This window comes from Medicago truncatula, chromosome 5 (assembly GCF_003473485.1).
Source record: "Medicago truncatula cultivar Jemalong A17 chromosome 5, MtrunA17r5.0-ANR, whole genome shotgun sequence".
In the NCBI taxonomy this organism is placed as follows: Eukaryota; Viridiplantae; Streptophyta; class Magnoliopsida; order Fabales; family Fabaceae; genus Medicago; species Medicago truncatula.
The window spans coordinates 23,014,954-23,042,020 of record NC_053046.1 but is presented as its reverse complement, the minus strand read 5'-3'; the positions used below and the strand labels follow the sequence as shown (position 1 = coordinate 23,042,020).

The 27,067-nt window shown below is 38.5% G+C and overlaps 1 pseudogene; it reads right to left on the bottom strand.

The window, feature by feature from the left end:
- Positions 1–219: 219 nt before the first annotated feature.
- LOC120580652 (uncharacterized) overlaps positions 220–27,067 on the bottom strand; it is a 94,786-nt pseudogene continuing 67,938 nt past the window's right edge.

Sequence of the window (27,067 nt, the reverse complement as noted above, 5' to 3'; positions counted from 1 at the left end):
CGGAGAAGTCCTGTTCGTGTGGACTGAGTAGAGGCATTGCTGCTTTGCTTTGCTCGTGATCAGAAATATTTCTTCTACAAAGGTTCTGCTCTTCAAGAGGTAAACGCATGAATCTTAAAGTGTTTAAGTTTCTGTTTGATTTGTGATTAATGATTTAATCAAGATTCGTTTCAATGGAATTTATTTCGCAAAGAGGATTAAAATTTTGAAAAACCCCTCTTAAAATCCCTTCATCCACCTCAAAAGTCGAGGTTTGGAATCCCCTTTTGTTAGGAGATACTTAAGAGCTGCATGATCTGTAAAAACAATGACTTTGGAGCCTATTAAATAAGAACGAAATTTTTCCAATGCAAATATTACCGCAAACAACTCTTTTTCAGTTGTTGAATAGTTTACTTGACTTTCATTTAAAACCTTGCTTGCATAGTAAATTGCATGAAAAAATTTGTTCTTGCGTTGGCCTAGGACTGCACCAACAGCATAATCACTTGCATCACACATAAGTTCAAAGTGTAAATCCCAATTAGGTGCAATGATTATTGGTGCAGTCACCAACTTGTTTTTAATCAAAGAAAAAGCATTTAAACATTCAGCAACAAAATCAAACTCAGTTTCTTTAACTAAAAGGTTACAGAGGGGCTTGGCTATTTTTGAAAAATCCTTTATAAACCGCCGATAGAAACCGGCATGCCCCAAAAAACTCCTTACCCCCTTAACATTCATAGGTGGAGGAAGTTTTTCTATAACCTCTATCTTAGCTTGATCCACCTCTATGCCTTTAGAACTTATTTTATGACCCAAAACTATACCTTCAGTTACCATAAAATGACATTTTTCCCAATTTAAAATAAGGTTAGTTTCGGTACATCTTTTAAGGACAACATTGAGATGAAACAAGCATTGGTCAAACGACTTACCAAATACAGAGAAATCGTCCATAAATACCTCAATGTTCTTCTCTATCATGTCAGAGAAGATGGAGAGCATGCACCGTTGAAAGGTTGCCGGTGCACCACATAACCCGAAGGGCATTCTCCTATAAGCAAACACACCGAATGGACAAGTAAAGGCAGTCTTCTCTTGATCTTCTGGGGCCACCGCTATCTGATTATACCCCGAATACCCATCCAAGAAACAGTAAAAGGCTTGGCCAGCCAACCTTTCAATCATTTGATCCATGAATGGTAATGGAAAGTGATCTTTTCTTGTTGCGGTGTTCAACCTCCGATAGTCTATGCACATTCTCCAACCAGTGATAGTACGGGTGGGTATTAACTCATTTTTTTCATTTACCACCACCGTCATTCCACCTTGTTTTGGTACAACATGAACAGGACTCACCCATGAGCTATCAGAGATAGGGTAAATCATACCTCCATCCAGTAATTTTGGCACTTCCTTTTTGACCACTTCCTTCATGGTTGGGTTCAGTCTTCTTTGAGGTTGAACAACTGGTTTGTATTCAGCCTCCATGTGAATTCTATGCATACAATAAGCTGGACTAATACCCTTCAAATCAGAAATCTTCCAACCTAAAGCTCCTTCATTTTCTCTTAGCACTCTCATCAATTTTTCTTCCTCCAAGGGTGTCAAGGTGCTGCTGATGATTGCAGGTTTTGAAGCATCCTTGCTAAGAAAGACATATTTTAAGTGAGAAGGAAGTTCTTTTAATTCTGGAATTTTTTCTTCCTCATTACTCAATGATTTCGCCCCCAACTTCCCTTCATTACTTATTTCTTCAAGTTTGGTGGGTTTAAGCAGCTGCTCATTCGCTTCGAGTTGCTTAACACATTCTTTCACCTCAAGATCTTCGATAAGTTCACAACTCTCTATAGAATTAACAATTGTCTCTTCCAAAGGGTGTGTTGGTTTGGGTTCACGAGAATTGTCTTCAACTATTTCATCAATCACATCAATCCTGTTGCACTTAGGATTTTCAGCTCGGTGTTTCATAGCTTCAAAGATGTTAAACACCACTTGTTCATTATGGAATCTCAACATTAGCTGCCCCATTTCAACATCAATCAAAGCACGGCCTGTTGCAAGGAATGGTCTCCCTAGAATAAGAGGCATATCTTCATCTTCAGCCATATCCAAGATTACAAAGTCAGCAGGAAATATTAGATTGTTCACTTTAACTAGCACGTCTTCAAGCACACCAAACGGATAGGAGATTGATCGATCAGCTAAAGTGAGAGTCATTCTTGTAGGTTTTGGCTCTCCACCTCCAAGCTTCTTCATCATTGAAAGGGGCATCAAATTGATGCTTGCCCCTAAATCACATAAAGCTCTTCCGATGTCTACCGGCCCAATGGAGCAAGGAATAGTAAAAGCACCAGGATCTTTAAGCTTAGGAGGAAGTTTCCTTTGGAGAATGGCACTACAATTCTCGGAAAGAGAGATGTTCTCATCATCTTTTGGTTTTCTTCTCCCCGTTAACATTTCTTTCATGAATTTAGCATACACTGGCATTTGATCAAGAGCGTCACCAAAAGGAATATTCACCTGAAGTTGTGAGAAGAGTTGCATGAATTTCTTGAATTGTCCTTCCTCCTTCTTCTTCTTTTTGGCTAGGTGAGGGTAGGGAAGCTTCACATAAGATGGGATAATTTGTGGTTCATCCCCATCCTTCAAAATTTGGCTCTTAGATTTCCTTAAGATCGAGTCTTCATCTATTAACTTCTCACTTTTTTCTCCCTCTGTTTTTATCTTCTTTTCATTTTCAACTACACCTTGATCACTCTCTTTTTCAACTACTTCCTCATTTTCAACATTTTCATCTACGTCCACAACATTTTCATCAACTTTATTGGGAACTTTTGGAACTAAAGGTGTCAAAACCTTTTTACTCCTCAACTCGATAACATTGCAAGTTTCATTTTTAGGGTTCTCTTGAGTATTTCCTGAGAATCCCCCTTTGTTCTGTTCAGCCAACTGCTTAGCTAATTGTCCAAGTTGTGTTTCAAGCATTTTCCTTGAGGCTTCATTGTTCTTCCTTTCAAGGTCTTGACTCTTCTTCATTTCTTCAAAGTTACTTTGAGTCATTTTCATGAAATTCATCATTGTTTCCTCAAGACCTGGAGGCTTTCTTGGTTGTTGTTGTTGTTGTGGATTAGGAAACAAGGGATTTAAGGTGTTGTTGTTGGAGTAACTCAAGTTAGGGTGCTTATTCATGGAGTAAGGGTTTTGCCTTTGATAGTTCACATAGTTGGCTTCTTCACTAGCTCCCTCTGGCACACACTCACCATTAGGATGGCCTTCACCACACAAATCACACTGTATTGCAGCTGCTTGTTGTTTGTTGGACAATTGATAAGCATGTACCTCCTTGGTTAAAATTTCGATTTGCTTATTCATGGCCGCTTGGTTAGCTAGTATGGAAGTAGTGTGACTTACCCCAAAAACACCTCTTTCTTTCTTTTTCGCTTTAGCACGGTACTCATTGCTGGCCATGTTTTCAATCAGAATTTGAACTTCGTGATCAGTTTTTACCCTTAAACTACCTCCAGCCGAGGCATCTAGAAACATTCTGTTGCTATGAGTTAATCCTTTAGTGAAGAATTGGAGGTACTGTTTCTCAGAAAACTCATGTCCTGGACATCTTTTCAGAAGCAAATTGAATCTTTCCCAAGCATCATAAAGTGATTCACCTTCACCTTGCCGGAAGCTTGCTATTTCTTGCTTCTTATCCAAGTACTTGGACATAGGGAAATACTTCTCTAGAAACTTAAGCTCTAATTCCTCCCATGTTTGAATAGTCCCATTAGGCAAAGTCAATAACCAGTCTTTAGCTTTACCGATTAATGTGAACGGAAAAAGCCTGAGTTTCTTTTGGTCTTCATTAACATTTGCTGGAGGAACACAAAACTCACAAGTCTCAGCAAAGTGGCTTAGATGTTCATGAGGGTTGATGGTCCCAGTACCATCAAACTGTCTTTCCTTCAATCCATTTTGAACGGATGCCTTGATTTCAAAAGCAACAGGATTAGCAGGTCTGAACACGTGAGTTAGGCGACCACGGTGATTTGCTAACCCATAATTTCCCAACTTAGGCCTTGCTTCTGGTGGGTTACCCTCTTCCATTGTGATTACCGGAGGAGGGGTGGTTGTTTCAGTTTCAATAAGTGTCGGATTTGGTATATGTGTGTGTGTACCCGGTGGAACTGACTTTGACAACTGGACAGGTCTCCGGTTAGCTCGTGCAGTCTTTTCGATTTCAGGATCGTACTCGAGGTCTTCGGAATTACGTCTACCTCGCATAAACAGCAAAATACCTCAGTAGCACTGCACAATACAAAATAATTAATGAATACTGAAACAAGAGATAACTTTTTTTAACAGAAAATAAATTGCAGAAATCCTAATTTAAAAACGCAATTGCCTTGTTGAGATAAATCAACAGTCCCCGGCAGCGGCGCCACAAAAAGACCGCATCAGCTGACTGTTGGGATAATTATTTTTTGTTCTAGTGTTTGCAGCCTTGAAGTCCAACTCAGCATGATTATCCCTCATTCTCTGAACCATAATGTTGAAATGACTAAAGAATCGAACAAGTGAATGGTCTGGCTGCAGAAATCCATGAAGAAAAGCATTGAAAGACTCACTTAACTGAGTTGTTTTCAGACTAGCTGTAAAATGTGACTTGACCCAAGTTGAAGACCAATGCATACAATTTCCGTAAGTTTGGACAAGCCACCTAAAGTCTGAAGTAGACCTTCCATTTGAAACCAATTTTTCATCATCTGATCCCAATTATAGTCGAAATCTGATTCATCGTCTACATTTGAAATCATATTAGTTAACTTATCGAAAAATGCACTGTTTGCACGAGAGCCAAGATTTTTCTTTGCGTTCTCTGCCATGTGCCATGAACAAAGCCCATGAAAAACACCTGGAAAAATATTCGGAATTGAACACAATAACGCACTAGCCTGGTCTGTATATATAGTCTGTGGTTTCTTATTGGACATACACTTCGAGAATGTTGTAAACAACCAATCAAAAGTAGCTGTTGTCTCATCGTACAATAGCGCAACACCAAATAAAACACTCTTACGATGATTGTCAAAACCAATAAAGGCAGCTGAAATAATGATCAATAAATGACCTAAATCAGAACAAAATACAACATATATATAACTTACACTAAATAATGAAACCAACCCTAAATTATAATGCATTTATGCTAGTCTGTAATCACAAATTATAAGAAATCACGCCTCAGAAGTGAATAAACTCAATGATAAAACACACCTAGACACTAAGTATTCTAATAAGTATGTACTAAAGATCGATCACACAAGACAATTTCTGGCTAAGTAAAAATGCCTGCAACTTTATCAATCTTACAGTCAATCTCGGACACATATGACAGACACACCTAGACACTAGGCAGTTCAAAATGTACTCCTACCTATACTAACCATGCCAAAGCAAAATACAACACAATGAAAGTAAACACTAATTAAAAACCTGAGAGAAGTAAAAGATACTAACCTAATGGCCGATATTGATTGTTTGCTCGGTAAGTTGTATAAAAAATGATGACATCACCAAATAGAGAATAATCCAGTTGCATAATTCCATCTGCCCAAAAAATGCTAGCTATGTCTTCTGCATCATCAACTTGGATATCATAGTAAAAAGATGGTTTTGAGAGAGCTTCATTTCTAAAGAATTCTTGAACAGTTGCTTCACCAACTACCATCTCCTTTTGACGAATTGTCATTATATAGTTCTTTAAGTCTGAAAACCGAAAAGGAAGATTCTCCGTACCTCCAACTCCTTGACCAAGAACTTCATAAGACGTTCTCATCGACCTTCCAGCTTTAGAATTTATTAGAGCTAGTTGTCCTTGAACTTCATTTACTTCTCGAAATGATCTTAGGTAACACAAATGCTCTGGTTTATCTAATGGATGACAGTGAGCCACATCCCATCTATAAATCTTATACACATTCAAAACTTCATCCAGCTTCAAAGATATTCCAGCTTTACAACCAACCCTTTCCTCAGGTTTTTCTGTCACTTTCACAAACTCAATAACCAGTGGACTGTCTGATGTTGGCCTGTTGTTAGGATTAAGCAAACTTCCCTTCTTGAAACCTTGTTTGTTACAAACATAACGCACATAATGTACCTTATCTGATTTCTTATTTTGTGAATTATTCTTCGACTTCAACATAGTCCTAATAGAAAATCCAGTGTCATATGCATAATTACAATAAAAATCTTCAATCTCTTTAATAGATTGAAAGACTAAAGATGTAACACCCCGTTATCCCAAAGCAATTAAATAATAAATAAACATCAGAGTATATCACCAAAACGGGCATGTCACACTACTTTTCAAAATTTCTTAAATAGAATATAAAACTATTTAACGAACAACAAACTTTAATAGTTTCACCAAAACCTTGCAGCGAAATATTTTCATTAAAAACAACAACAAACATCAACTGTTTAATTCTTCATAAAATCCTGGCATGAAAGCCTCATTAAAGTAATTAAAACAACAATAAGGGCTACATCATCATGTTCCAAAAATTGATACATAGGAATGAAAATAAACAAGTAAATCCCATCCCGTACTTATCAGAGCCCTAGACATTGAGCCACCACCTACTACTCAGGATCACTTGCAAGTTATCCATAGGAAGGGCAACATTTTCATGCAGAAGGGGTGAGATTCACAACAATAAATATAGATATAAAATTCATCAATTGAATCTAACAGCCTAACATAATAATAATTATTCAATATAAATATATATTTCATAATCAACACATCAACAACAATGGTATTTACAACCAACAACAGTGACTCATGCAACTACTCGACAACACCGCTAAGACTCCTCAACTATGCGACAATGCACATGCATGTGGTACTGATTTACAGGGCAGAAGCCCTCACCGGATATTGAATGGTTAAAGCATTCATCAGGGCATAAGCCCTCACCAATTTGAACAATTAAAGTGTTCCAGGACCTGAGTCCTCCCGCTTTGAACGACAAGGCGTTCCAAGGCAAGAGCCCTCCCGCTTTATATGCTTATGTAATGGACTCCACTTGTGTATATCTACATACAACTTACAATGCATATATATATATATATATATATATATATATATATATATGACCTACAACTCCGTAATTTAAACAACATGTATGATTTAATTAATGTAAACATACATCACAGTCATCAACAGATCATCATAAGTAATCCAACAATCCCAGAAAAATACACAATTAATCATATCATGCTCATACATTCAAGTTCTCCCATTTCTATTCAATTGTATAACAATCAGCTTCTGAACTAGGCAACTCGCCTCGCGAGTACATCTACTCGCTATGGCGAACACAAGAAAACGGGTTACTCGCCGTGGTGAACTCAAGGCGAATGAGTAAAAGGGTGCTCTCGGGAGTTTTGACATTTTTCTCACTAAATCTTCATTTTTAAGCTCCCTATTCATCTTTTTAATCTAAAAATTGTCCCAGCCCTCTCTAAAATCATTTAGGCACTCAAAACTAACCAAAATACAGCTTATAACAACAATTCAAAAATCATGATCTCTCAGTCACTTGCTCGCCATGGCGAGTGGTTGTGCTCGTGAGGCGAGCCATGAAGTTGCTCACTCGCGAGGCGAGACAAGCTACTCGCCGGGGCGAGCGATGAACATCAGTATGGGCAGAATGTAGGTTTTTCCCAAAAATCCCATTTTCCTCAAATTCACTCCCCAAATTAGTTTACAGATATGAAACTAAATGTTGTATGCACTCAAAACCTATTTCTAACATCAAACCAGTGATTCCTACACTCAATTCACCCAAAAACCAAAGAATTCAACATAAACCCAAAATCCTCAATTTCTTCCATAAACCTGTTAAACCAAAATCAGAATTCAATAACTATACTACTGAAGCAAACCTCACCCTTACCTTAATTCAGAAGGACAAATGCACAGAAATTGGATTCTCTTGGCTCTACTTGGCTCTTCTCCCTTTTCTCTCAAAACTTGTATGTTTTCACGTAAACTGCTTTCTGACTTCTCTTTTCCTAACTCCTCAAATATTAACTCCGCTTTATTTCATTTAACTCCCCTTAATTATATTAATTCCTAATTAACTCTCCAACCACCAAAATAGTAATAATTCTCACATTATTCTAATTAATATTAAAATAAACCATATAATAAAATAATACACACCACATAATCAACAAATATTATTTAAAATCATATAAAAGACTCTAAATAAATAAAATAACGACTAGGACGTTACAAAAGACTTCCATGATTCTTTATTGCTAGTGGAGTAACATTGAGAACTATCATGAATCAGTGACGAAGTTTCAACACTCAGTTGTCCACTCTCAGATGAAGTTGATATCAAATCCATTGAAAACAGCAACAAACACTATTAAGAACAAACAAATATATTAGTGTCAGAACTACTAGGTTTTCATTGAAACTTATGCTTTATTATGACACCACCGAATGCTGAGAATTTAGAATTTGGGATGTGTTGATGATTCTTTGTACCAAATACATACTAGGTTTTCATTGTTATCCTTGTGAGATACTGATTCTAGCACATATTTGGCTCTAAATTCTAATATATTTTGATGCTATTAAAAATGTGGTTGTGTGTGTGAATTATTTGAATATAATCATGTGTGTTGATGCCGACATTGATATGTCTCATGTTCATCTTGTGCTTGAGTTAGGAAAAAACACACAAGAGCCAGAAATATAAGTGAAAATAACAAGTAATATGGAAATAGAGATTTAGAAGCCACAATGCACTTTGTTAGCACTTTATTAAACTCTCAAAACTATGTGAAAACCATTGTGATGTGAAAATGGTTTACCATTAGAACAGAAAACAATTGCAGTGCGAATATAAGATGTATTAAGAACACACAAGAGCCAGAAATTGATCCTAAATTGATGTTAGATGTATTTTATCACTAAATTGATCCTAAGAACAGAAAACAATTAACAAAATCCGAAATTTGAATCAAAACCTAAATACAACAAAAATCATATACATGATTACCTCTTCAATTGCAGTACGAATGTTGCTGGAGTGCGATAGCCGGAAAAACGACGTCGGACCGGCGAGCAAGGGTGAAATTCGTGCAACCTTAGACAGTGAAATAAAGTCGCAATCGTGCCGTGACCAGCCGGAAAACGACGTCAGAGCGGCGAGCAAGGTTCGCCATTGAAAATCGGCGCAATCACGTCGTGAAGTAGCCGGAAAACCACGTCGGACAAGGGTCGCACTCAGTGACGGTGGAATGCTTCAGTGACGCCGTGAAGTAGCCGTAGAATGCTTCGGCGGTGATTGTAGAATGGGTTTGTGCAATCAGATTGTGGGGTCTGAGCTGAAGTCCGTTACAAGTGTCCAATTGATCTGATGGCTGTAATTATAGAGCTGTCAAAACAGGTCGGGCCGTATGGGCCGGCCCGTTTAGCCCGATTAATTATAGGGCTTGGGCCTTAAATATTGAGCCCGAATTTTAATTGGGCTTTTTAGCCCGGCCCTAAAAAGCCCGCTACCTGTTAGGGCTAGCCTGAACGGGCCGAGGGTAGCCCGCTAGCCCGCATAACAAAAAAAATCCTATAAACTATATATATTTTTCAAATAATTCTTTACTTAGTTGATTATCAAAGTAATAAATAAAAGTGAAAATTCAATGAATTAACACAAATATACATGTAATATAAAATTATATTTACTCGTTTCGTTATTTATAATTTTAAAGATCGAATATATAAATATCTATAACTATAACGTATCTAATTTATTTAAAATTGCTTTCCTCGACGTTTAGTTTACGATGTTTATACCAAAATGTTTACAATTTATTTTTGTTCTAGGCATTATTTAAACATATTAAAAATATTATTTATTAAAAAAAAAATTATAGGAGTATATTATAGTACTTTTTTATAAAAAAAATATATAATTTTTAATACGGGCCGGCCTGTTAAGCCCGCGGCCCGTAAAGGGCGGGGCTCTGGTAGTATATTTCAACCGGGCTTTTTGGCCCGACCCAATAAAGCCCGAAGCCCGTTAGGGCCGGCCATAAACGGGCTGGGCCGCCCGTTTTGACAACTCTAGCTGTAAAGACCTTATGCATGGTACATAAGTTATGGCTTATGCACCATAATTTTTGCCATTTAGCAGTTGGCACAATTGTGCGAAAAATTGTACACTGTACAATGTTATGTATAACTATTACTATGCATGTGTGATACATAATTAAGCTTAAACACACTTTTTGCTCAATAACCTTTCAATAGTTCAATTTTGGGCCATTATTAAAAAAAAAAAAAATATTCTCCTTTTACAACTTTTAATTTTGACTTGGTCAAAGGTGCAATTCAAATAGATCTCTACAAGGATAATAAAGACCTATTTGAAACTTACAAAACTTAAAAACTAACTCGCTATTTTTGTTAAACTCAAAAGACCAAAAGAAGTATTTTACCTCATTTTTATTATCCTCTTTTAATAAAATAAAATAAAATAAAAAGCTCTTAATTTCCTTGCTTATGAAATAAACTCTTAATTTTGCTTTTCGATTTTAAGACAACGAAAATTACAGTTAAATATCATTGCTGATGGACAAATCAGACCTTATTTCATTACATATGAAAAATAAGAAACAATTGAAAATAACCAACACTTTAATATCCACTAGATATATTTTTTTTTTTTGGTACATCCACTAGATATGTTCTAGTCCTCTCTAAAGTGAATGAATATGTAAATCTCAAAGAGCAATAAAAGACTTAAAATAGTCCCACATCGACCTAACGGTGCAATAGAGTGTTATTTATAAACTTCAAAATGTCTTACACATTTGAAGTTGAAGATGAACCATGAGAATATTATCTATTATCATGGTGGTCTTCCTTCTTTTTATTATTTTTAAATTTTACATCCATAGTTTATAATGAAAAATTGTTTTCTTAATTAACAAATAAAATATTCTCCAATTTTTGAATAATTTTACAGTCATATTTAGAACATTATAAGATGATCCTCCAAAAAATTTAGATTTGTTTAAAATAGGATAAACTAAATATGATTTTTTTTTGTAAGGACTACATATGAATTTTTTAAACATCAAAAGTCAAGATATAAGTATAAAAAAAAATTGTACCAAAACTAAAATAAGTAACAAAAATTTAGAGCTAGAAATCTAATTTTTAAATCCTAAACGGAAATTTCTACCATGCGATATTATGCACAAAGAAAATAGTCCCACATCGACCTAACGGTGCAATAGAGTGTTATTTATAAACTTCAAAATGTCTTACACATTTGAAGTTGAAGATGAACCATGAGAATATTATCTATTATCATGGTGGTCTTCCTTCTTTTTATTATTTTTAAATTTTACATCCATAGTTTATAATGAAAAATTGTTTTCTTAATTAACAAATAAAATATTCTCCAATTTTTGAATAATTTTACAGTCATATTTAGAACATTATAAGATGATCCTCCAAAAAATTTAGATTTGTTTAAAATAGGATAAACTAAATATGATTTTTTTTTGTAAGGACTACATATGAATTTTTTAAACATCAAAAGTCAAGATATAAGTATAAAAAAAAATTGTACCAAAACTAAAATAAGTAACAAAAATTTAGAGCTAGAAATCTAATTTTTAAATCCTAAACGGAAATTTCTACCATGCGATATTATGCACAAAGAAAGTTCTTTGCATTTTATCATTTGTCTTCAGTATCTTCTAAAAAAAAAAAATATTTACTTCAGTAACGTTTATTGTAAACTGCAGTAACGTTTCGTAAATATATAATCTGACATGAATGATTAGGATCTTAGTCTTAAATTAATTGTTATGTCACATTATGTGTTAACTATAAACTGTAGTTATTCTTATTGCATAATGAAGAGATTAGTGATAATAACTCGTAGTTATTGAGATAACTTGATATACAAGTTATCAGTTAGTTACATATTACTTAACTGTATTAGGGTTATGTTAGAATACAGTTAGTATAGCATAGCTTCTATAGTATCTCAACTCATCTATATAAGTTGTACTAACACTTTGATCACAATTAATGAGAATAATTCATTCATTTTGTTCCATCATAATATGGTATCAGTAACTCTCTCTCCTTGAGGAGTTTGTTACGATTCGGTTATAACCGTTTTCCGTCATTGTTACTTCTTCTTCAAGCTTTGATCTTAAGCCTTTTCTCTCGTTTCTTTGTTGAAGATTCATCATCTTCATCTTTTTTCTTGTTTCTGCTTCGAATTGTGATTCAATTTTCCTCAATTCGTTCGCTTTTTCTTCCTTCTTCTCCCTTTTTCATACTCACATGGGTCCAACCAAATCATGTGGGGCCTATATAAATTTGGTATGATCCATGTGAGTATAAAGTGAGTTTGTTGAAAGGTGTATGTTAAAATGTGAGTTTCAATTGGCTCCATTGTGATGGTGTTAGTGTCCCGCTATCACAAAATAAAGTATTTTTTTTTGGATTTGGGAAGGAGGTTCTGACGACGTTCATCAATAACACCGTGGATTTTTTCAACAATTTTCTTTGTGGTTTTCGAGAATGGGCATGGGAGGATGTTAGTTATTGATTATGAAAGAGGTGCTTTGAGTACGAGTATGTGTAAATGGTATTCCTTTTCATGGAATCAAGGAACGATAGTTGCAGGCTTCGATTGACACACTTACTAAGGTACACATGGTGTTATCTGGATTTTGGGGTGTCAAGTCATTAATTAGGCTTGAACCTTTCAATCTTTGATATTCTCTATTTTTTTTTGGGAAGGGGAAAATTGAGAAAACCCTTTGAAACTCTAAGTTCGGGGGTCGTTTTCGTTACGGGAAGGTGTTAAGCATCCGGAACGACTATAGTATTCTATAGGAACCGTTTTCCTAAGTTTATGACTACGCTTTATTTTTATGCTTATTTATGGATAAGAAAATTTATTTAGTTTAAGAACGGAGGGAGGAAAATGTTTGAGATTTTATTTTATTGGACTTGGAGAGGTTTTGACCTCTTGCCTACATACCCTTTTAAGGGATCAAAATTCCATGTAGTTCTCTCTCAAAAAATTGTTTTTGTGTGTTTGATTGATTTTAAGTTTTGCAAATGGTTTTGAAGAAGAGAAGGAGGCCGTAAATGTAACACCCCGTTTTCCCAATATACAAATTTCTTAAACATTTATCATAGTAAAAACCATAAACGGGATATCACATAGAAACGTAATCCAAAAACAGTTAAATAACAATTTAACTTTCGCATAATATCTTAACATAGCAGCGGAATATTAGTTCGGAAATCATAAATCAGTTTGGCACGTAGGCCCCATCAAAACAATTCATATCGTAATCCATAACATGATAAAAATAACATATTAATCACGTAAGAGAATGAAGCATGTATAACATTAAACCCCATCCCGTTACGTATCAGAGCGACCTAGACGACACAGTGAAGGCAAGGCCACTCACAACGGCAACTGCACACTAAGCACGATCACCTGCAAGTTACCCATACGAAGGGCAACATTTTCAAGCAGAAGGGGTGAGATTTCATAACAAAATAACATTAATCAATGTAATTGCGAATCATAAATTAACATCATAATCATTTCTTTAACAACATTGCGTAATTGCTAAACAATTATCACGTAATCATATATCCAATTATCATGAACAACATAACATAATTGTTAAACACTTATCACGTAATTACATATTCAATCATCATCAACAAGGCATCTTAATCATGACAATGTGACAATGCTCCTAGACTCCTTATATGCATGTGGTACCAATCGTCATCATAAGTATTAATATACTTTAATCGTGCAAAGGACAAAGCTCCTATAAAACGTGCGGAGGACAAAGCTCCTAATAATCGTGGTGAGGACTAAGCTCAATGAGATGCTATGCATGGACTCTTATGGACAAAAACATCGTAATCAACATATCAACATGCATCCAGTAATTTGGAGCTAAACTTCATCATATACTTATGCACTTAGTTAAATAACGGAAGCAGCATAAACAAGTCACATAACAAAATGATATCATTATATCAATAGCTTATAAATTGCATCATTATCAAACCTTCATATCTTGCATGAATATACAATACATTAGTTCATGTTCAATTAATATCAACATAACTTAAACAACTCTACAGACTGCATTAAACGTCATCATTAGGTCTCAATACCAATTAGGGGTTCGCTCTTGATCAACACGTGCGACACAGATCGCACAAACACTCAAGCAACTACATTCAGGCTGTGCTCGCGAGGCGAGAGTTCTTACTCGCCATGGTGAGTACCACTCAACTCCCAACTAGTGTTGTTCTGGGTTCAATCTGATCCTACATTCATTCCTAATCAATACTAGGCATGTTCAGGCACTCTAAGGCATCCAAAGTCCAACTAAAAGGGTCGAAACACAAAATATGACATGCTCTCTGCCTAAGCTCGCGAGGCGAGGAAGGGTTGCTCGCCGTGGCGAGTTGCACCAAACAACTCGCGAGGCGAAGGGAAAGGCTCGCGTGGCGAGCGATGAACAGAAGCTCGGGCAGACTAAGGGTTTTCTCGAAAATCCATCAAACAACATGGTTCAAAGCCTAATTCTGATTCCATAATCCATCCTAAACATGTTCTAAGGTTAAAGGACGGTTTCTTCGTCAATCTAATCAAGTTTTACCGTTTGATCATCAATTTTTAGGGTTTTGACCTAATTCCAAAACTTTTCTAAATCAATCCTAACTTTGTCAATTAATCATCAGAATTACAGCAATCAACGTTATTGAATTATTAGTCTCACCCTTACCTGGTTATGGAGAAATCGCAGCCCTCTCAATGCTCTTCTCCCTTCTAAGCTTTTTCTCCCTTTTCCAAAAGTTTTCACGTACAATCAGTTTTTCTAAAAATTAGGTCTTCCCTATTTATATCTTTTCTTAATTACTTATCTTATCTCACTTTCTCCCCTAAAACTATCTAAAATATCAAAACAGCCCTCAACTAAATATTTTATATTATTTTCAAATCTTTAGTTTATTTAACAATAAAATAATTCTCATATCCTTATCAAATCTTCCAAAACTCATAACTTATCACGTCATCGATCAAATCATCATAAATCATCAACATAAACGTAAATCATTCAAATCATACCATAATCATGCATATATTATATAAATATAATATAATCGCCTGAACTCGATTAAATAAACAATTAACGAAAATGGGCGTTACAGTAAAGGCATGAGACGAGACAATAGTGAATGGTTGGTTCAATTATTAAAGAAAGATTGTCTAAGTAGAAATTAAGATTCGTTGAAGTTTTGATTAAGAAAATAAAGGAAAATACAATGGAGTGTTGACTCCAAGGTTTTTTAGAGAAAAAAAAGTTTGAGTTATGGAGTTATTTCCGGGAAAATGATATTTTTTCTAAGTATTGCGTTTCCTAAACATACATCTAAGCGGTAAACATACAACGTGTGTGCGTGTCGGTGCTCGTGTCGGTGTACATCATTATAGAGAGTCCATTGTCCTTTACACTTTGCCCTAGTTTACATGCTATGGTCTTGCAAGAAATTAAAAGGAAATTAAACTACCTAGAACTATTACATGTCCACTTAACATAAGAATGAATAGGAGTGAAATGATGAAATGCTATAAAATGGATGAGACATAGAACAAAAATGGTTAGTAAAATAAGGCATGAAAATATGGCAAGGAGAGCAAACAAAGGAATATAGGATAAACGGTAAAATAACGACGATAACCACAATACAAAGAGAAATGCAATAGTTGCAAGGCAAGAAATTAACAAATCATGTCGAAAACAGCGAAACACACACACAAACAGCGACATTCTCATCATGAAATTGCACATCGGACATTCATACCATAGATCAAGATATCACGAACGGAAAAACGAGAAATTGCATGAAATTCAACTAAAGAGAAAAAGTAATCAAGAAAGCAACACATATATTTTTTATCAATTTTATAACATGTAAAACATCACAAAAAAGTCAAAAATGTATAAAGAAACACATAAAAAAAAAATTTAGGAATTTTTACGAGAAAATTAGAACGAACAGTGGTTCAAACAGCAAGAAAACAAGGTGTGAATAGCAAGAAAACAACAAAAACGTAGCTAAACCAAAGGGAACAGGCCCAAGCCCAAACCTAAGGGGTCCGGACGCACAGGAACCACAGGATTGATCCAGGGGATCAAACCCTAGATCATACGGCCAGGATTGAAGGGAAATGGACCGGTCTTGGACCGGTCCGGTTCACTGGCCTATACAAGGAGGGGAGCACCGGTTTATTTCATTTGCTATTGTCCTTTCTCTCTCTAACTTCTCACTTCTCTCATCTCTCTCTGACTTCCTCCGCCGGACTCATGAACGAACGGCCGGGGAAGATGAAGATCTGGCCGGAACCTTCATTGGTCCGCCGGAATCTTCATCTTCTCCGGTGAGATCTCCAGTTTCCGGCAACCTCTAACCTCACCAGAACTTCAAAATTTTTACGTCTTTCTACTCGCCTCTAAACCCTAAACACGAATCTAACACTGATTTTCACAAACAAAGCTTGAGACAACGTAGATCTAGAATTTTCATACAGTTTTGAAAATTATTTTTAAGTTTTTTCAACTTTTTGAATGTAACCGTTTAAACTCCTACAGATCTACATAGTTTCGTCTTTGTTACTGTTCTTGAGAAAGAAAGATGAAGTTTGAGTTTTACCTGAGTTTTTAATCGGAGATTTCACGAGATTCTTAGAAAAACTTGATTCTTGGCTCTGTTTTGTTGATTTTGCTTGGAAACCGAAAATAAATCGGTGTCTTCACCGGTTCACTTTCTTCATCTTCTTCGCCGGTTTGAAACTCTTTTCCTTTTCTTCTTCTTCTCCCTGTGATCGGTGCTTGAGTTTCTCACCTCCGGTGAGGAATCCGCGCCTGGAATTGCAGGGACTTCAGTTCAGTGATGAAGATTCATCCATGAATCTCTGAGAACTGATGCGATTTCGGTGAATTTGTTGATGAAATTTGATTCTGAAAGTTAGGGTTTGTGAATTGTTCTTGGTGGATTTTCTGTTTTGATCCTAACTGCCAAGAGAGAGAAGTTTTTCACGTGTTTGTGATGTGGCACTGGTTGAATGGGTCACTGTGTGGATTTCTCTGACACTGTGCACTATTTATAAGCTGCCACTTGTACTTGAGATCCAATGAAATGGTGACACCTGGACATGTATGAAAAAAGGCTCGGCCTTGGACTTGTTGTGACCTAAGGACCTTTCTGCAAAAAATGTAAAATTGAGGACTAAACTGCAATTAATAATAATGGACTAAAATGCAAATTTAAAAAACTTTGGACTAAAGTGCAATTCTGGAAACTTGCTTGAGGGACCAGAATGCAATTAAAAATAAAATTGAATTAAAATTGGTAAATTGGAAGAAAGAAAAAAAAAGTAAAGTGAAACCTAAAATAAAACCAACAAAGGACTAAAACGAACCAATTACAACAATGAGGTATTTTAAAATACCACTCTGTCGAATTTTGGACGGAAAAAGACTAAAATGCCCCTAGGGACTAAGCTGACTCAAACTGACTCAGACACAATTTTTAAATGGTTTTTAAACAAAGACTCAACGATGATTTGTAAAACAAGCCGAAAAGACTCAAGAGACAAACACAGGGACTAAAATGGGTTCCACTGCAAGAAATGACCAAAATACCCCTTTTGTATGATTTTTGAAATAACATGCAGGAAAAGCAATGCAATGATTCAGAGAGTTTTCAAATGACTTGTAATGTAAGAAAGACACTTTGGGATGATCCTATGCAAGAAAAACATAGGCAAAACCATGATTTGAAAATACCTTGAGACAGAGACAGTAAAATATGCAGATGAAAATAAAGTGAAGATTCAAAGTAAAACAACAGTAAATTGACAATTATCAGTGGTAGAAAAGAAATTTGAACGAGTATTTTTAGGTCCAAAATCAGGGTATAACAGCTGCCCCTATTTAAGTTTCTTTGTCCGGAGGGTCAAGAGACGGAGTCCTTAGCTTGACGGGACGAAGATACTTAAATACTAACATTTGCACTGTGTTTGGACGTAAAAATACGCTCGTACACTTTCGAATATCATGAATGCCATGCAACATTTGGATTATGAATGCAAGACAAACGAGAGTTGGATTTAAAGTATGTCGTATCCATCGCGGGATTGGTACACATTGGCAGGATAGCAGATGACAGGGTAGATAGGTCACAAAAAATAAACTGACAGGTACAAGCTACTCTTGGATTGAGCAGGGCACTCGACCGGGAATAAAGGCAGACAGACAGGTGTGAGTCGTTCTTGGATGCGAATTGGTTACTCGACTGGGGACATGGAAAAGCAGACAGGTACGAGTTGTTCTTGGATTCGAACTGGTCACTCGACCGAAAACAACGGCAAATAGACAGGTGCGAGCTTGTTCTTGGATGCGAACTGGTTACTCCACCGGAGACATAAACAAACAGACAGGTGCAAGCTAATCTTGGACTTGAACTAGCCACTTGACCGAACAGAAACAAATAGACAGGTACAAGCTGTTCTTGGACTTGAACTAGCCACTTGACCAAACATAAACACATTCATTGGGGATTAGTTTTTGACAAAATATAAATTGAAATTGACTTGACATTGACATATCCTAGAGATGGGCCAATGGCACTGGCTCACCAGGTCTTGACAGAGAATTTGACATAGGTATCGAATCGATACTGTAATTGACATTGGAAATGCAACATGTATGGGTGGTATAATAGTTTTATTTGTAGACACGGTTTCGCAGAGACAGTCAAGACATTGGAATATTGGGCACGTAGTGGCTCGTGCTATATCACACATTCTTGGAAATCCTCTTTGGATATAACGTCGTTGGCAGACGTATCGGGACCATGGCTGAGGGCAGGTAGCTATTCAACTTGTTGGGGATAGAATCTCGGAAGACTCTGCTGGAGATAATGCCGTCATCGTTGGGCATTTCAGTGTTGGGTGTACTGTGGATGTTGCATCTGTGGTCAATGCTTTTTGCATGTCATTTTCTCAATTTTTCATTTTTCATTGCATCCCATTTTTGCCTGGATCGCCCTTTCGGGTTTTTGATCCACCGGGGAAATAAATTCTTTTCATTGCCCCATTTTTGCCTGAACTGCCCTTTCGGGTTGTTAATCCAGCGGGGTGCTCATTTTTGCCTAAGTCGCCCTCTCGGGTTTTTAACTTAGCGAGCCTATTCATTTTCATGCATTTTCATTCTGTTTTTTCATTCTTGCCATTGGCCACAGACTATCCTGGGGAAGAGCCTGCTTGTACCTTGTTGCTCAGGCTTGCTTTCAAAACAGACAAAAACTTTTTTATTTTCAAGATGTTTGTTTCAAGCATAGAGCATCAGCTATTTGGTTCTCATCACGAGTAGAGGATAGAGTAGCAAGAGCATCAGCCATTTGGTTCTCATCACGAGGGATATGGTGTAATTCAACCTTTGTGAAATATGACAACAGACGTCTCGCATAATCACGGTAAGGAACCAGCTTGTCATGATGGGTTATCCATTCACCCTTTATCAGTTTAATAACAAGTGCAGAATCTCCATAGATGTTGAGGTGTTTGATTCTCATGTCAATTGCTTCCTCGATCCCCAAGATACATGCTTCGTACTCAGCCATGTTATTTGTACAGTCGAATAGAATCCGGGCGGTAAAAGGGATGTGATGCCCCTGCGGGGATACAATGACTGCTCCGATTCCTTTGCCATAACCGTTGACAGCACCATCGAAGACTAATCCCCATTTGCTATTAGGATCTGGTCCTTCACCAATCAGCGGTTCTTCGCAGTCTTTTGATTTCAAATACATGATCTCCTCATCGGGGAAATCGAACTTAGTCGGCTGGTACTCATCAAGAGGTTGATAGGCAAGGTGATCAGCAAGAATGCTACCTTTGATTGCCTTTTGAGTTTTGAACACAATATCATATTCAGAAAAGAGCATTTGCCAACGCGCAATTTTTCCAGTAACAGCAGCTTTCTCAAAGATATACTTGATTGGATCCATCCTGGATATCAACCAAGTTGTATGATTCATCAAATAGTGGCGCAGGCGTTTGGCAGCCCAAGCTAGAGCACAACAAGTCTTCTCAAGCATCGTATATCGGGCTTCGCAGTCGGTAAACTTCTTGCTCAGATAGTAGATAGCATGCTCTTTCTTTCCAGTCTCGTCTTGATGACTGAGTACACATCCCATGGATTCATCTAACACTGTCAAGTACATAATCAAGGGCCTTCCTTCCACTGGCGGGACAAGGATAGGTGGTTCCAGCAGATAATCTTTGATGCTATCAAAAGCTTCCTGGCATTCATTATTCCACACAATAGGTTGATTCTTTCTGAGTAATTTGAAAATTGGCCCGCGGGTTGCGGTCATATGAGATATGAATCGGGAGATGTAATTCAAACGCCCGAGGAAACCTCAGACTTGCTTTTTGGTCTGTGGTGCCGGCATCTCTCTGATGGCCCAGACTTTGTCAGGATCGACTTCAATGCCCTTTTGGCTGACAATGAAGCCTAGCAGTTTTCCGGATCTGACACCGAACGTACACTTGTTGGGGTTCAGCCGAAGCTTGTACTTTCTCAACCTTTCGAACATTTTTGTCAAATACTCAACATGTTGTTCCTCATCTTTTGACTTCACAATCATATCGTCCACGTATACTTCAACTTCTTTATGAATCATATCATGAAATAAAGTAGTCATTCCTCTTTGATAGGCAGCGCCCGCATTTATCAGGCCGAACGGCATTGCTTTGCAACAGAAGGTGCCCCATGGGGTAATGAACGATGTCTTTTCCCTGTCTTCAGGTGACATTTTGATCTGGTTATAACCGGAGAAGCCGTCCATGAAGGAGAACACCTTGGACTGAGCAGTGTTATCGACAAGCACATCAATGTGAGGCAAAGGGAAATTGTCTTTGAGACTAGCCTTATTCAAATCCCTGTAATCAACACACATCCGAACTTTCCCATCTTTCTTTGGCACGGGTACAATGTTGGCAATCCATTCAGGATACTCGACTGTCATGAGAAAACCCGCATCAATCTGTTTTGGAACCTCATTCTTAATCTTGAGAGCCATATCTGGACGAGTCCTTCTCAATTTCTGTCTAACGGGAGGGCATTCAGGCTTTGTCGGTATCCGATGTTCCACAATCTTAGGATCTAGACCCGGCATATCTTCGTATGACCATGCAAAAATATCCGGATACTCTCGGAGAAGTTGGAAGATCTTCTTTTTAACCCTCTGCTCAAGAGCAGCACCGACCTTGATCTCTCGCTTGTTTTCTTTGGTACCCAAGTTGATGATCTCGATCTCTTCCTGGTGAGGCTAAATGGCTTTTCCCTCTTGTTCAAGCAGTCGAGTGATCTCATATGGTATATCATCATCTTCCTCATCTTCAGCTTCGTATACAGGGAATTCAAAATTTGGAGGAACCGTAGGGTTACTATGTTCAACGGGTTTATTATGGTTCAAACTGCATAAAATGGTTGAATGATTTTAGAAAAGGTTTTTTTTTTTTTTTTTTTTTTTTTTTTTTTTTTTTTGCAGATCTTTGTAATTAATAAGAAAAATAAAGATGTTTTGGTTTTTTCTGGCATTACCATTATTTCCAAGGAAAAAAGCACTAAAAGTAAAAAGCCGTGAAAGAAACGATGATTTTTATTAATAACGGCGATGCCGAAACAAACACGCCCTTTCAGAAATATCACTCCCGCTTCGGGCAGAGCGAGAGGATTGTTATTTTGAAAAACAAAACACTTAAGCAACAAGACACATTACTCAGAATTATGCATGATTGAAGGAATGTTGATGGCATCCCAATTTCTCGCAATGCCTCTTGGTATAACAAACATAGGCCCAGGACTACATTCAGTTGCATCTTCAGTAATTGCATTGACAAACCCAGCACTGTAGAAGGTTCCTGTGAAGACTCCTGAAGTTGGGGAATATCTGAGACCCTCTCTGTGCTTATTCTCAAGGAGTTGTATTAACTTGCCCCAGCCAGTAGTTTGACCTTCTTGGACAGCCCTCTGAGCATCCTTCAAAGAGGCCATAGCAGCTCCAGCCCTCTTGGGCACCGTACCTTCGATAGTCAAACCCTGAAAAGCGGTTCCTTCTGCAGACCCTGCTTCAATGCAAGAGAAAGATGATAGCTGGCTAACCAAATATGCCTCCTCTCCATGGACTGTAACGAGCTTTCCATTCTTTACAAACTTTAACTTCTGGTGCAGGGTAGAGGTCACTGCCCCAGCGTCATGTATCCACGGTCTTCCCAGGAGACAGCTATAAGAAGCATTGATGTCCATGACCTGGAACGTGATCAGAAAGGTTTCAGGACCGATAGTTATTGGCAGATCTATCTCCCCAAGAACGTTCTTACGGGATCCGTCGAAGGCTTTAACCAGAAAGGTACTCCTTCTCAAAGGAGTTCCCCGATAGCTCAACTAATCAAGAGTCGATTTAGGCATTACATTCAAGGACGAGCCAGTGTCCACCAGTACATTCGATAGCATGTCAGATTTGCAATTCATAGAGATGTGTAGATCCAGATTGTGGTATTTCCCTGCTTCAGGAAGCTCATCCTCGCCAAACCACAGATTATTGCAAGCAGTGATATTCCTCACTATGCTGCCGAAGTGGTCCACAGTGACCTCGTGGTCCACATAGGCTTGTTCTAGTACTTTCAAGAGGGTGTTTCTGTGAGCCGCGGAACTCAGAAGTAAAGACAAGATGGATATCTTTGACGGAGTTTGTAACAGCTGATCCACGATCTTGTAGTCACTTCTCTTGATTAACCTCAAAATCTCATCTAAGTTGGAATCCTCGATAGACTAGCCTGGCCGGGAAACATCTGGTGGAAGCACTTTATCACTGGGTATAGCGGTAGGTATAGCGGTCTTCTTTGGGAACAGCGGCGGGCGGACTTTTCCGCTCCTCAGGGTTGTAGTCTCCTCGGCAATGTTGCTTATCACGGTTGAGGACGCCAGGGGCACCTCTACTCCATTTTCAATCGTGGTGGCATTGTACTTGTAAGGAATAGCCTTTGTAGAAGTGTAAGGTACTGGTCCGGGCAGTCTTATCACTAGAAGCTCGATACTCCCTTTTGGAGGCATACTCCTGGCAGGCGGATCATGAAAGACTGGCACAATCACACAAATGTCACTGACAGTCAGATAATTGTCGTTCATCAGGCTCTGGATATCATTCTGAACAACGTAGCAACCCCAAGGATTATGGCGGCATTCTGGGCAATTGGCATGATCATGGTCAAACAAGGAGGCTTGGCATAGCTTGATGTGTAGCGGTACCAGTGGAGTTGCAACATTACGGACGTCAAGACTGGGAACTTCTTCATGAGTCTCGATCATGTTCACAGCAGCGTGATTCGGAAGAGGATTGTCAAGAACATGAGGGACATTGTTCTCAAAAGTTAACTTTCCCTGGTCAATGAGCTTCTTTACAATGTACTTCAAAGCGTAACATCCTTCAACATCATGGCCCAGAGCACCTTGATGGAAATCGCACTTGAGGTCAAAATGGAACCTAGGAGGCAACGGGTTAGGTGGAGGCTTTCCCTGCCTGGTTGTGCAGTGCACTTTGAGAAGCAAAGTCGGGAGCAGCTCGGCGTACAACATTGGTATCGGAGGAGCCAATGCTGCTGTTGAGCCAGCGGCTGTTGCTGCATTTGCTGAGCAATGGCATTGACGGGTACCTGAGGTTGACCCGGCGATGGCGGATATTGGTGATAAAATGTTGGGAAGAAAGGATGCTGAGAGTATTGCATGTACTGATACGGCGGAGGTAGCTGAGCAGCATTGATGGGGGCAACAGTAGCCATGGATTGACTGGTTCCGACAGATACCATCCCTACTTCTGTCTCTTTCTTCTTATGATGACCATTGCCATACTTCCTTGATGCATTTGCAGAGGATTCACCTTTCTCAAACACAATAATGCCATATCTGACAGCCTCTTCTAAGCGAGTTCCCATGGTGACCATCTCAGAGAAGTCACTTGGAGCAGCGATGATCATTCTTTCGACATAATCCTTTTTCAGAATCTTTAGGAATGTCTGAGTCATCTCCTCTTCATTAAGATTAGGAGTAACACGGGCAGCCGCCCCCCTCCATCTCTATGCATACTCGCGGAAGCTTTCATCTTTCTTCTGGCAAAGGGACCTGAGGAATTCCCTGTTTGGTTTCAGTCTGGTGTTGAACCCATAGTGGCTTTTGAAAGCAGCAGCCAATTCATCAAAAGTGTGAATGTCGTCTCGGCTTAAGCTGGTATACCATTCTGCAGCATCTTCCATTAGACTATCCTGAAAGCAGTGGATCATGAGTGAATCATTGTCTGAGTAGTTAGCCATCTTCCGGACATATTTGAGGATGTGATTCTATGGACAAGTTAGCCCATTGTATTGGTCAAAATCCGGAACCTTGAACTTCTTAGGGACATCCCCCTTCGGTACCAAGTAGAGATCATGAGTCTTAACAGTATCGCTACTTCCCCGATTAGCTTTGATTTCCCGACGGAGTTCTTTAGCAAGTTCCTCCATCCTTTCTTCCATTGTTTTAATCACGGGGATGCTTCCGCGATGCGCGTTGATGTTAACACCTTGAGATATGGCATGCACAATGGGCTCAGTGACAGTGGCCGTTGTCTGAGGCAAGGTGGTATTGATAGAGACAGGGTTCGTCCCAGGAATCTGGCCATTATTGACAGTACCAGAAACGCCAGCTGCAGTATTAGGAGAGTAATATGGTGACAGTCCATAAGGAAACCCGTTTGGCATAGCAAATTGAGCGTTGGGAGATGTAGTTGGGATCACACCTGTAGATGCCGGTATGGATGTGGCCGATTGTTCCTGGGCGGCTAGCAGAGCAGTCATGGTGTCATTGGCCTTAGCCAATTCTTCCCTCAGAGAAGCTAACTCGGTACGGAGCTGAGCATTTTCTTCTTCCATGGCTACCTTATTCCTTCTTCTGTATGATCTAGTCTGGTGAACTCTGGTAGGTTGATAAATCTTTTGGGCACGAGCCACCTTTCAAACTGTGGCAGAAGAACCAGGAGGCGATGAGCACTTGGAAACTTTTTGTGACCGATGAATGATGCATATGATGCATGATATGTACAAATGCAGATGCAAAAATGACTCTAATTTGTCATCGAAGGGTTTTAGACAAATTAGAAACTTTGTAAACATTATTTAACGAGCGAAGCAATACGAATTTTTACAAGGTAAATCCCTTTAAAGTGCTAAGCCATGGGCAGACTTTGAAATTTTAACAATACAGGCAAATAAGACTCTCAAGCATAGGAAGCGGTGGGATGGTCGTCGGACTCGGACTCTGAATCCAAACCGCAGTATCTAGCATAGAAATCACGTCGTCCTCTAGCTCTCTTGGGGTCCCGCATGAGCAACTTATCTTTCTCCTCAAGTTCCTTCCGGACTTTAGCTAACTCTCTTTTCAACATCAGGTTTTCATGAGTCTTCTGCTCATCCTTACCATCCAAAGTCATAATCAGATTCTCAGCCTTATTGTATCGAGCTTTCCACATCTGCTTCTCGTGATTCTCCATGGCTAGATGCTCCTGATACATCTCCTGAGTCGCGGGAGGTAGAGGTAAAGGTATAGATGGAGCAGATGCAGATACATATCTCATAGCAGGGTAAGGCATACCAATCTTCTCGGCCCGATCTATCACCCACTGGGTATAGGCCTCATGAGCAATGCCAGATCTCACACCCAAATGCTTCATACTCTTCCTACGAACTTTGGACCAAGCATCCACGAAAGCCGCCCTTTGTCCGGTGGGGGCATTTGAATAGTAGAAGAACTCCGGAGATGTAGCAAGATTGATGGGCTTTGCCTTCATCGGGAAACCAAATTGTCTCATAGCAAGTTCAGGATTGTAGTTGATTCCTCCACGGGTACCAAGGAGAGGTACGTTGAGGAAATCCCCACAACCAGTAATGATCTCCTTAGCCTGAGCGGCGGGAGTAAGCCAGATCACCTTATTAGGAGTGAGAGCCATAATCCGCTGTGAGTAAGACCAATTCTCCGGGTTGGTATGGAAAAAGCTCGGAAGGTGAGAAATAAACCACCTATATAGGAGAGGCACGCAGCAAAGGATATATCCACGACCTTTGAGAGTCCGATCATGGATAGCTTGGTATGCATCAGCTAGAAAAGTAGGAACCGGATTCTTGGAATGGAAGATCTCAATAGCGTTCATATCCACGAAGTTGTCAAGATTTGGAAAGAGAACGAGCCCATAGATAAGTAATGTAAGAATAGCTTCACGAGTGTCTTGACAAGTAGTGTCGAGATTAGCCTTCTCTAGTAGATACTTTGAAGTGAACCCTCGGATGTGAGATTTGGTGACGAGATAGTTGGAGACATCGGAAGTCTTGAGATAGAGATCCTTAGCGATAACCAAAGGAGTAAGAGAAGACCCGGGACCGGTGAAGGGCGTCCTCTCGGCTATAGGTAAACCCACCAAATCGGAATAAGCCTCGAGAGTAGGAACCAACTGAAAGTCTGGGAAAGTGAAGCAACGGAAGTCCGGGTCATAGAATTGCACCAGAGTGTGTTGTTGAGGCAAAATCCCTAATTAATTTTAAAGATAATAAACAAATATGATTAAAGAATTAATGGACTTTGATTAATTCCTTGGTATTTAACTTGTGCTCTTGAGTGTTTTACTAAGACAGGAACAAGGTTTGAATCATACCAAGAATCAAGAAATCAAAGGACATTTGAATTCATGATCTAACACTGAGGTCAGAAAGTTAGATCAGAATGTTGCTCGAAGATCAGAATGTTCAGAAGCAACCAAGTTCAGAAGCAACCTAGTTCAGAAGGTTGTTCAGAAGCAACCAGTTCAGAAGCAACCTAGTTCAGAAGGTTG